At 34.2% G+C, this 10540-nt stretch overlaps 1 long non-coding RNA gene across 4 annotated transcripts; it reads left to right on the forward strand.

The window, feature by feature from the left end:
* The first annotated feature begins 607 nt into the window (after window positions 1–607).
* On the forward strand, window positions 608–5091 carry LOC141720420 (uncharacterized). 4 transcript variants are annotated; one of them, XR_012574321.1, is made up of 10 exons: window positions 608–865; window positions 967–1306; window positions 1443–1521; window positions 1952–2666; window positions 2777–2863; window positions 3326–3373; window positions 3452–3584; window positions 3697–3756; window positions 4207–4323; window positions 4794–5091. It is a non-coding gene; the product is annotated as an uncharacterized LOC141720420 (long non-coding RNA). The 4 variants fall into 4 exon arrangements; XR_012574319.1 differs by having other exon boundaries at window positions 950–1306; window positions 3326–3584; XR_012574318.1 differs by having other exon boundaries at window positions 3326–3584.
* The last annotated feature ends 5449 nt before the right edge of the window (window positions 5092–10540 follow it).

Consider the following 10540-nt stretch of genomic DNA (forward strand, 5'->3'; position numbering starts at 1 on the left):
TTAACAAAAAAACCCATTTTCCCCTAATTCTTTTTCCTGTCTCTCTCTATCTCACTCTCACTCTCTCTGTTCTCTCTCTCTCTCTCTCTGAGCTCTCCCTTCTCTCTCTCTGCTTCTCTCCCTCTCTCTCACACACACAACATTTTAGTTGATTGCAGGTATATAGGGTCTCAATTAAACCCCAAATTGAAGAACACCTTCAATTAATCAAACCCCATCTACGAGAAACCCTAATTTCTGAATACACTACCAGAAATAGTAGATACGACATCGGTCCTTGGACATCGACATGTAATGCACCCGATGTTAAAACTTGTTTAACATCAGTTTAAAAAAAAGCAATATTGAATATAAATTTGACGTCGGTTTTATATAGTAGCTGTTGTCTATGTTCAGTTTTAAAATAATAACAAATAAATGCTTTTCACTTTAACATCGGTTATTTATGCTAACCGCTGTCTATAGCCATTTCTAAAAAAATGACTAAATAAATGTTTCAGTTCCCCCGCTGAGTGCCCAAATTCCCCCCTTAACAAAAAAGTTAAAATTTATTTCCCCCTTCCCCCTTTACTCATACATCGATTATCTCTCTATCTCTCTCTCTCTCTATCCCCTCTTTATCTCCCTCCCTCTCTCCCCCAAACCTCAACTGCGACTTCACTTCCCTTATCTCTCTCTTCCCCCACACCCCAAGGCGACTCTGTCTTCTCTCTCTTTCCTCTATCTCTCGAACTCGATCTCATAAACCCTAATTTACACTAGTACATATTTTACATTCAGATTATACCTAATTAAGCACCAACTTACGCTTTGAGTTGTTAAGATTAGACAAAAATCGTAGATTTGAGGATCTTCGAAACTTTGGGTATCGTTCGATTAAGTTTTAATTTCAAATTTGGTTCGTTAAATTTGAACTAGTCTCCAATTTTCATTTTTTCTTTCTCTTTAGTCTATTTTTGTTCACAGATCTGCTGCTTTTGGAGATTAAGGATCTTTGTGAAGATTTGGTTTTGGAGATTTGGGTTCATCAAGAAAAATTTCCCTCTTTCTTGAGCTGTTAATCCATCTTTGTTTCTTTTATCATGCTTGTTTGATACTTGTTATTATATGGAGCTATTTTTTTAGTATTCGAAGTCGTTAAGCTTTTTCTGAATATGGAGAAGTTTGTCCTTTTGGGTTGTAGTGATTGGCCCTTACGATTGTTTGCGCTTAATGTTGAATCAAAACTGTGTGATATTCTTGTTTGATATAGAGAAGATGCCTGATCGTAAGTTCACCCACTCTGTTTGATGTCTACCAAGATCGGGTATGAATCTAGATTTTCAGTCATTTAGTGAAATAAACAAATATCATGCAAGATCCTTTCTTTTTTAATTTTTATGCTCGAAAAAGATTATAAATTTGGTAAACTGATATGGTTGTGTGGCTCATCTGAAAACCAGGTGCTTCCTCCAAATTTCATTAAGCTTGCCAAAGATGTGTACATGCCTGATTTCATTGTAGCTTCTGATTGTAAGCTTGGTGAGTTGTCCCGGTACATAACGTACTTAAAGTCTTAATCATACATGTCGTAACCATATGCTCAATTCTGTATTATTTCTCTTAATGGTAAATTATGTTGAAATTATTCATTCCAAGTGCTGATTATTCATATATGTTAATTGAAGGGTCTTGTAAAGAGATTGGATTTGACTCATGTGATGTATATTGTAGATGTGCTACCTTGATCTTTAAATTTTAAGAACAATTCATTTCATCTAGTAAAAATCTCAAGTTTTGTCGTCAGTGGCCCATATACTATTTGATGCGCTATATGCTTGTTGAGTACTTAAGTTGGTGTTTATGTTTTTAGAGATTTTTATTTAGTCTCTGTGTTTGCTACGCTTTGGTAGGCATTTTCAGCTTTTTGTCTCTATATCTTTGGAAATAATAATTTTGTTATTCGTTGTAGGGCAAACATCCCTCTATTAAGGCGACAGTTTGGGAGTTTTTGCTGGGATGCTTTGATCTCAACAACACCTATGTTGAGCGAGATGAGCGAGATGAGCTACTTGGTTTTTTCTTATTGCTCTAGCTATTCTCATTGAGTTACTCAAACATTAGGACAACGACAAAAGGGGGTGATAGTAAGATCTGTTTTATTTAGGCCAGGAGGTCCTTTAACATCTGAATTGGCAAAGCACCATGTTATTCTTAAAGTTAATGATTGGTTTTTTTGTCATGGAGGCCTTCTACCGCACCATCGTAGATTCTTTATTCTACTAGTCTACTAATATTTTTTTTGATTTTGAAGCTGGCTCATGATTCTTGTCGTATTATTATAGCTGTCTATGGTATAGAGAGGTTGAATAAGGAGGTCTCGACTTGGATGAGAGGCCTTAGTGAGAGCGATGACCATCAGAAACTCCCTTTTATTGCCACTAGAGGATATGACAGTGTTGTGGAACCGTTTATACTCTCAAGATTTAGGGGAGCTGGAAGACTATGAGACTACACGAATTTGTAAATTATGATCACCATTATTGCAGCTTGCAGCAACGCCTGGATCTCCTGAGTCATTATAACAGCTTGTGGAGATTGCTAGGAATCCTTCTTCTAGTGCTACTGGTTTATCTGGTCTTGTTTCCGGGAAAGAGGATAACCTAAGACACTCTAGAGACAGAAAGGTAAACAGAAGTGTTATCTTCTCCACTTTGCTTTATCTCTCAATAGCCAAGTCATGATCAGATTTATGTGCTCTTTTGCTATATAATCTTACTGTTGTCAATTTATGCAGCAAACTACTGGTCTATCTGCAGCAACCCGGGAATAGTATTATCTTTTGGATTCCGTGGAACCAGATCCAGTTGGATTTCGTAATCTGGTGTTTCCATAAGAGCCATTAACATCAAATTAATTTAAGACTCTTTATTAGCACGGTGTTTTCCCTTGATATTACTTCTAAAAGAAAATTGTTTTAGAACTTGGCTTAAAATACTTGGTATCTAATCTTTAATTTGACTGGTTTCATAACTGTGCAGTAGTATTTACTATAAATAGATAATTAAATATTCCCTCATGTACTTTAAATCCATTTTGATTAGCCTATTGCACCAGTTCCTTCATTACCATAGTTTATGATATTTTCTCCATGAAATAAAAAAAGATTGATTGCACTTTTGCTGTTGAAAAATAGATAGATTGAAGGAGGGTTAAAATTTTTAAAAGTTCTTGTTGGCAAAGTTCTGATACTATATAACAGTATAAGTTATGATTTAGAGTTTTGTATTTTGTAGTGTTTCTTAGCTGGATTTAAAGTATGTCTTTCTTAATATTTTTCATGCAGGTGTTTGTCAAATCTAACAAATCGAGGGCTTACTTCAAGAGGTTTCAGGTTAAGTTTAAGAGAAGGCGAGGTAAACATTCATAGACAGTCGTCATTTACATCCTAATAATGCTAGGCATACAGCAGGTGGGGTTGCCGGGAGGATTTGGTGTCTTTACATATTTCACGTAGGATTTGGTGTCTTTACATATTTCACGTATGTGGCTCCCGCATAATGAATGAAGCTAGTAGCATTTAAGGCAGATCCATGTTGCAGATGGTAAAAGCTTCTGAACTAAATTGCTACTCAAATAATTTGTTTATTCTATAATTTTATTATCTTATCAAAACATATATAGTCTTGTGCTAAAAAAAGTAAATTTTTGTAACAGTCCACTCAAACTTTGCAAGAATTATATGAAGGAATCTAATAATTAAATGCCGCCCACCAGGTCAGGTTATACTTAAAGGCATGTACAGTATGTTCTTCTTTTTTATGGGTAGTAGCTACTCACATTCTCCTTTTCCTTCCAACAATCTTCATCTGGATAAATTTCTGCAAGAAGTAGCATATATCACCTCTAATGAATTTTATATATTCTTGAAGTCGCTTTTTTTCACTAATGATGTTACAATACCAGAGTCAAGTGTCATGCCTTTTCCATTAGTAGGGACCATGAAGAAAATGAGGTAGGGAAACAGAGTTCAATAGTCTATGTTAGAGAATATTATGAGAATGTTATCAAATTTGATCTAGAATGATGCCCACCAGGGCCAGGCCAATAAAGGATATATAAAACAACTTTCTGTTAATTATATCTTCATTAATTGTATATGAAGAATATTCACTACTTTTAATCTGTAGATTACAATATCTTCATTCTTTTACATCTATCTTTCAGGCAACTGGAGAGGATTATTCAGTTGAACCTGCTGAAAGCTGAAGACCCTTCAGGGCTCTACTTGATGTCGACCTTTTAAGGACTACTATAGGCAATCGTGTCTTTGGTGCTCTTAAGGTATGAATTGGTATATAATGAAATATTAACTATAATTGTACATGATCCATCTTTTTTTTTCACAGTAATGTTACATTACTTAATACTGAATCTCTGTATCTATGTACCTTTTTTGATATGTACTATAATATTGGTATTATTTATAATTTTCGCAAATACTACTGAAATACAATAATCTTTCTTGTTGCTCCCATAAGTTGTGTTGTGTATTAAATTGATTTAAATGGTTTCAGTTATGAGTATACTTTTTTTTATTTTACCCCATATTTTTGTCGGAAAATATGTCTTGGATGAAGGAGTCCTAGTCACTGTATGCTTCTATGTACTAAATGCCAGCATGTAATACTTAGTGTGACTTAGGTCTCAATTAGAAAGTGTATGTCTGGTGTACAAGTAACATGGCATTGGTTAGCATGTGGTTGCTTGTGTTTGTGCATATATACTAGAACTTATTCAGTTGTTAATTGTAGGGTGCTTTGGATGGTGGCCTTGACATTCCTCACAGTGAAAAATGATTTGTTGGCTACTCAAAGGATTCTAAACAGCTTGATGATGAGGTTCACCACAAGTATATCTATGGTGGCCAAGTATACGGCTTTGTTGTGTAAACAGCACTTAACGGCTTGTATTGAAAAAATAAATGGACTAATATGTGATTAACTTGAAGAAAGAGATTAGCCCATTCCTGAACTTGTGTATTCAAGTATGTGTTTTACTTTAATTTTTTTTGGTCATGTATAAACTCTTCACAAGTCCTTAGTTAAAAGAGTCTGGATAACTAAGTTATTTTATTTTTATTGGTTGGGATGTTTATTTTAGACTTGGAATGTATGTCCGAATTGGTTTTGGAACATTGCATGTTAAGAAATTTGGTATCAATGTAGCTTTATGTTTCTGTTGGATGTTTTTGGTTGGATGTTGCATTGTTTGGTATTTTTTTGGTTGTGTAAATGCAATTGGTTCATGTGGCTGTAAAACAGGACCAGGATGGCATATAATTTACACCACATTAACATCACAATGGTAAATGTAAACCCATATAAAAAATGTACAAAAGACATCATGTAAAATAATATTAAACGAAAAAGAACTAAAAAACCGATGTGAAATAGGTATTTGACATCAGTTCTGAAAAGAAACTCAATGTATTTTCAGTCAAATAACATCGGTTAGATAAATTGGCTGATGTTAAACAAAAAGATTTAACATTGGTTTCTTGAAGAACACCCATGTCTTATCCATCATTTCACATCGGGGGGCTAATTTAACCGATGTCTGATCAAATATTTCACATCGGACAACTAATCTAATCGATGTCTGATCTAGCATTTCACATCGGTTTGTTCGAAAGAATTTTAATAATTTGGCTTTTAGAGCTTGTAGGTTTCATGTTTTAATGGATAAATACCTCACAATATACTCATATTCACCTAAAAATATTGTAATATAAGCTGAAATTTGTTGCAAAGACATCACATTTAATCTTAAAACTGATGTATAGCACTATAATAGACATCGGCTGTTAACCGATGTCAAAAGCTGATGACATTTAACATCACACGCGAAGACATCGGTTCAGATTTTTTTTAACATCGGTTCTGAACCGATGTCTGAACCCATATTTCTAGTAGTGATAGGTTTGTTTTTTCAATTAGATTTTTTTGTTCAATTAGGTTTAATTTGTTCAGTTAGGTTTGTTTGTTCAATTAGGTTTAATTTGTTCAATTAGGTTGTCTGGAGAGGCTTTTGAAGACTAGAGTGGAGAGGCTTTTGAGAGAAAAGGAACTCAAGAAATCCAACAGGTCATTCAATGGAAATGAGGAAGAAGGGAAAGATTTTAAAGGGGATAATGGCACTATCGAGAATTGCTTCCGCTACCAAAACCAAAGCCGCCCCCTCTCTGCCTCCCTTTCGTATTCCCACCAGAAAGCCATCTCTCTCCATTCTTTTATTCAGGTACTAATTATTACACACACTCTTGCCTTTTATATTGTGCTATTACGTTTATTATTTACACAGTGATGATATTTGTATGTGTTCTGTAGTTTTCCGGTTGAAATAAGTTCGATGCAACCCTATCACACGACCATTGCTTCTGCTTTGATGACTTCTATGCTTACGCTTTCGAGATTCGCTTACGGTTGGCTCCCCGAAGGTATTTTCTTTTTTCATCCTTTTTTTGTGAAAATAGGTTTATGTAGTTTGTTTCAATTTCTGATGTTAAGGATAGCTCTTGCATGTTTCAGCAATAGGAACTTTTTTTGATAATTTTTACTGTATGCTTATTCGTGATTTGGAATTGGAGTGCGTAGCTTAACATTTTTTGATGATTTTGTGTAAATGTGTATGTTTGTGTATGCTTATGTGTGGTGCCCTTTCTTTATAATTTTGAATTGGCTATTAAAAACATGAATTGCTGTACCAGCTCTAGTAATTGTTGGAGGCCATGTCACTAGTTTTTTGTCCATTAAGTTTTCAGAAAGAAACTGATAACATGTTTTGTATATTGTGAAACCATTTAACTCTCATACAGTTTAAGAGCTAGTGGGGAGGGCCTCGATAATGAGCATGAAAGGAAAATGAATGTCTGGAGTCATTAGTATTTCTGGTTAGTTCATTTTTTGAGGTGTATGCAATATAATTTCTTAGTATTTAAAAATCAAACTTTCACTTTATCGCATTGTTTGACAGTTGTAATGATATTACATGCAGCAGTAGCTCGATCTACCAGAGCTGCTCTTCTGCTAGGAATGAGCCCAGAATTTTCATGGTTTATTGACAAGCCATAGCCACTTTAGTCATTGCTCCTCTTATTTTCTTCACAAGGTACCTTTAACAATGTATGACTCTTTATGACTAAAGCATCCACATTTTATATAAATTTAAGTATCCTGACTCGTGTTCGATGTAGGAGCAAAACATACAAAAGTCGTCTGGATTGAAGAGATTTTTCTTGATATATTTGGCTTCTCTCATAGGGTAAGCTGATTGTTTTTTGAGACAGATTAGGTACAGATACGATGAGACAAAACTATAAAATGCAGTTTACGTAATGATGTTTTTATGGTTATTTCTAATCACAGGGTCACTTTTAACCAGAACATATATTTTTAGGGATTATATCTAGCTTCATCCTCCATGGCAAGTGCAATTTTGAATTTACTCCCTGCTGTTACCTTTGTGATTACTCTCAGTGTCGGGTATGATTGTTTAACCATTTATATCGATGAACTGTATTGTTATTATTGGATTTTATGAAATTTCGAATATCAAACAAATCTGTTTTAGGCTCTGCAATTGATAACTACTGGCTCATAGGTTGTATACTGCTATTTGGTAGCAATTGCTACTGGTCACTATGGCTAATTTTACAGGTACTTAATCATCATACGGGTTATATATACTATTCTAGTAGGAATTGCTAAACTTACAGTAGGATGATTAAAATGGTACTATCAGATTGTGAATAATGAATGAGGTTCTCTTATTATTCAGGGATTTGTCATTCAATAATCTCAATGGTCCTGTACCTATGTTTCCAGCAAGAACATTCAAGTATGCATGTTGCTCCTTATTTAGTTTAAATTGTTCACAGAAGATATGGGTACAATTGGTGTAGTCTTCTATTTATTCATCAGTTTGCTAAAGTGTGTTTGATTTCTTTTTGCTTTCACATAATTTTCCTTTGTATAGTTTTATGGGGAACACTTTGATTTTCCTTTCTATAGTGTTCCCAGATACTGATAGTTTTCTGGGGAACACTTTGATTTTCCTTTTACTATGATAAACGAGGGGAAGATATTAATTGCCTAAAAGGACAGCTTGTTCAAGAACTTCTACACCAGAATAACATATTTTTCGGTGTCATCGAGATGAGTGGAAATAAGGCCTGGGTTGGCAGGTAATTTGTCGACCTTATGATTTCAAATTTTACTGAAATTCCTTTGCTTAGATAATTTCCTTGTAGAATTTATGTCCTTAAGTCTCCACCTATGCACACTTAAAATGAAGAATAAGAATGTAAGAGTTCCGCAATGAGTATCCTGGTTTACTTAAAGAGGTGACATATATATGAGCTTTACTGCCAAACATGATATAAAATGTAATTGTGTGTCACTTTCTGTGGTGCAATGTACCTGACAATACATCCTCAATGTAAACCAGATAGCTGACTTAAGCTGGACCTAGGAAAAACACACTCTTTGACCAGAAAGCACCTTTTAAAAAAACAAAACCTTTGAAGGACACACATGATATCCGGGTTACTATTTGATAATCTTAGTACTGAAAGCTTTATAATTTTATCAGGGAATTGGAATTTTGTTGTCGGGGATATTTGGGACTGGAAATGGATCTTCAGTATCTATGTAAGATGCCTCACAACTTGACAACCTTTTTCCTGGATGACCATGTTTATAAAGATTGACATGGGCATCATATATTTATTAGTCAATGTTTATTTTGTCTACAGCGAGAATGCTGGTCTTTTAGCATTAACTCGAGTTGGCAGTCGAAGAGTTGAACATATATCTGTGTGCTTTATGATCTTATTTTCCATCCTGGGTAAGCTTCTTTGTTTATGTCAAAATTTATAGGTTTTGTTTTTTATGTGCAGTTTGTTAATAACTTGTCAAGCGCTTTGACAATGATCCTGCAGGAAAGTTTGGGGCAGTATTTGTTTCTATCCCATCGCCAATCTTTGCTGCATTGTATTGTCTACAAATGCAAAGACATATACAATGATCTGACAAAGTATAGTAGTAGTAGTCTCTTAGAAACTATATAGTAGCTCTTGTATTATTCATCTGACCAAATGTAATTCATATAAACTTGTTAATATATACTTGAGAAATGTAATTACGGCTAGAGATATTCATGTACATGCATTATAAAATTTATTGCAGGAGGGATTTTTGTATCAATCTGTCGTAGAAGATTACTTTACTCGATTCATGTATATGCATTGTAAAACTTATTACAGGAGGGTTGTTTCCAGTTTTTAGAACCGATGTTAAAAATCATAAATAAACATCAGTTTACACATATAAAAGCAATGTCTTAAAATCACAAAGACATCAGTTAAAACAAAATATTCGATGTTAATAAAGGAATATTAGCACATGAAAATAGGGTAATAACATTGATTCAAAAATAAACACCCGATGTTAATTTATAAATATTGCTTGTGGGTTACAGTTTTAAATAGGCCTAATAGTCCTAATATTACATTTCTGAACTTGATATTACACAATTATATAACAAGAATGTGAATTAGACATCAGATATTTTCCAGAAATGATGTGTAATATTAAATAGACATCGGTTTTTAACCGTCTATGAGAAAATATATTTAACATCAGTCGCGAAGACATCATACATTTTTTACATAGACATCGGTTTTTAACCGACGTCTAAGGTCTTTTTTCTAGTAGTGCTGGTTCATTCGCTCATGGCGAAGGGTCCATCCCATAGGAAGTTGTTGCACGAGCTAACTCACGTAAAACTAATTATCTTAAAATTGTATGTGTTCATCACCTTTAACAAATAAAAGCAAGTTTGTTCACTAATATAACTAATTTTACTATTCATAAACTTGCAACAACACAAAATATAAAGGTTGTGTTACATGAGAATTCTCCACATTATTGTACAACTACTCTCAATGTAGAAGGTACATTTATGTTAGGCACAAAAGAGTGACGGAGCATTGTGGTTATTTCCACATTCTTCCAATGGGCTTTATAATGGTCTTCAAGGACGAGGCTTGAGCTGCATAGTGATTGGATGGTTGTATCCAAATTCTTGTTATCTTGTTGTCATCACTAAGGGGCTGGACAAGATATTTGATGGGATGAAGATGGGCTTAGTGTTGCACATTATCAGTTTTGAGCAGCTAAATGGCTAAGTATCTCAAGCAACTATGTAGTTGAGTGGGAAAATGCTTTCTAGCCCATGTGTCAAATTGACCAAAGACTTCATAATTTCAACTAACAATAGAAAAATAAACATATTTTTCGGCAATACCTATGTCTCATCATATATTGTCAAACCATTGAATGAGTAAGTAATGTTGAGATCTAGGTCATTCTGCATCACTTCCATTTAAATTTATCATGTTGCCTCGTGTTGTGATGTTCTGAATACTTTGCTCTAGCCAATACACAATCCTGTTGATACTTGATTTATAAAAAGGTGGTTATATGTGTATACAACAAAT

The sequence above is a fragment of the Apium graveolens genome, chromosome 1 (assembly GCF_009905375.1).
Source record: "Apium graveolens cultivar Ventura chromosome 1, ASM990537v1, whole genome shotgun sequence".
Lineage (NCBI taxonomy): Eukaryota > Viridiplantae > Streptophyta > Magnoliopsida > Apiales > Apiaceae > Apium > Apium graveolens.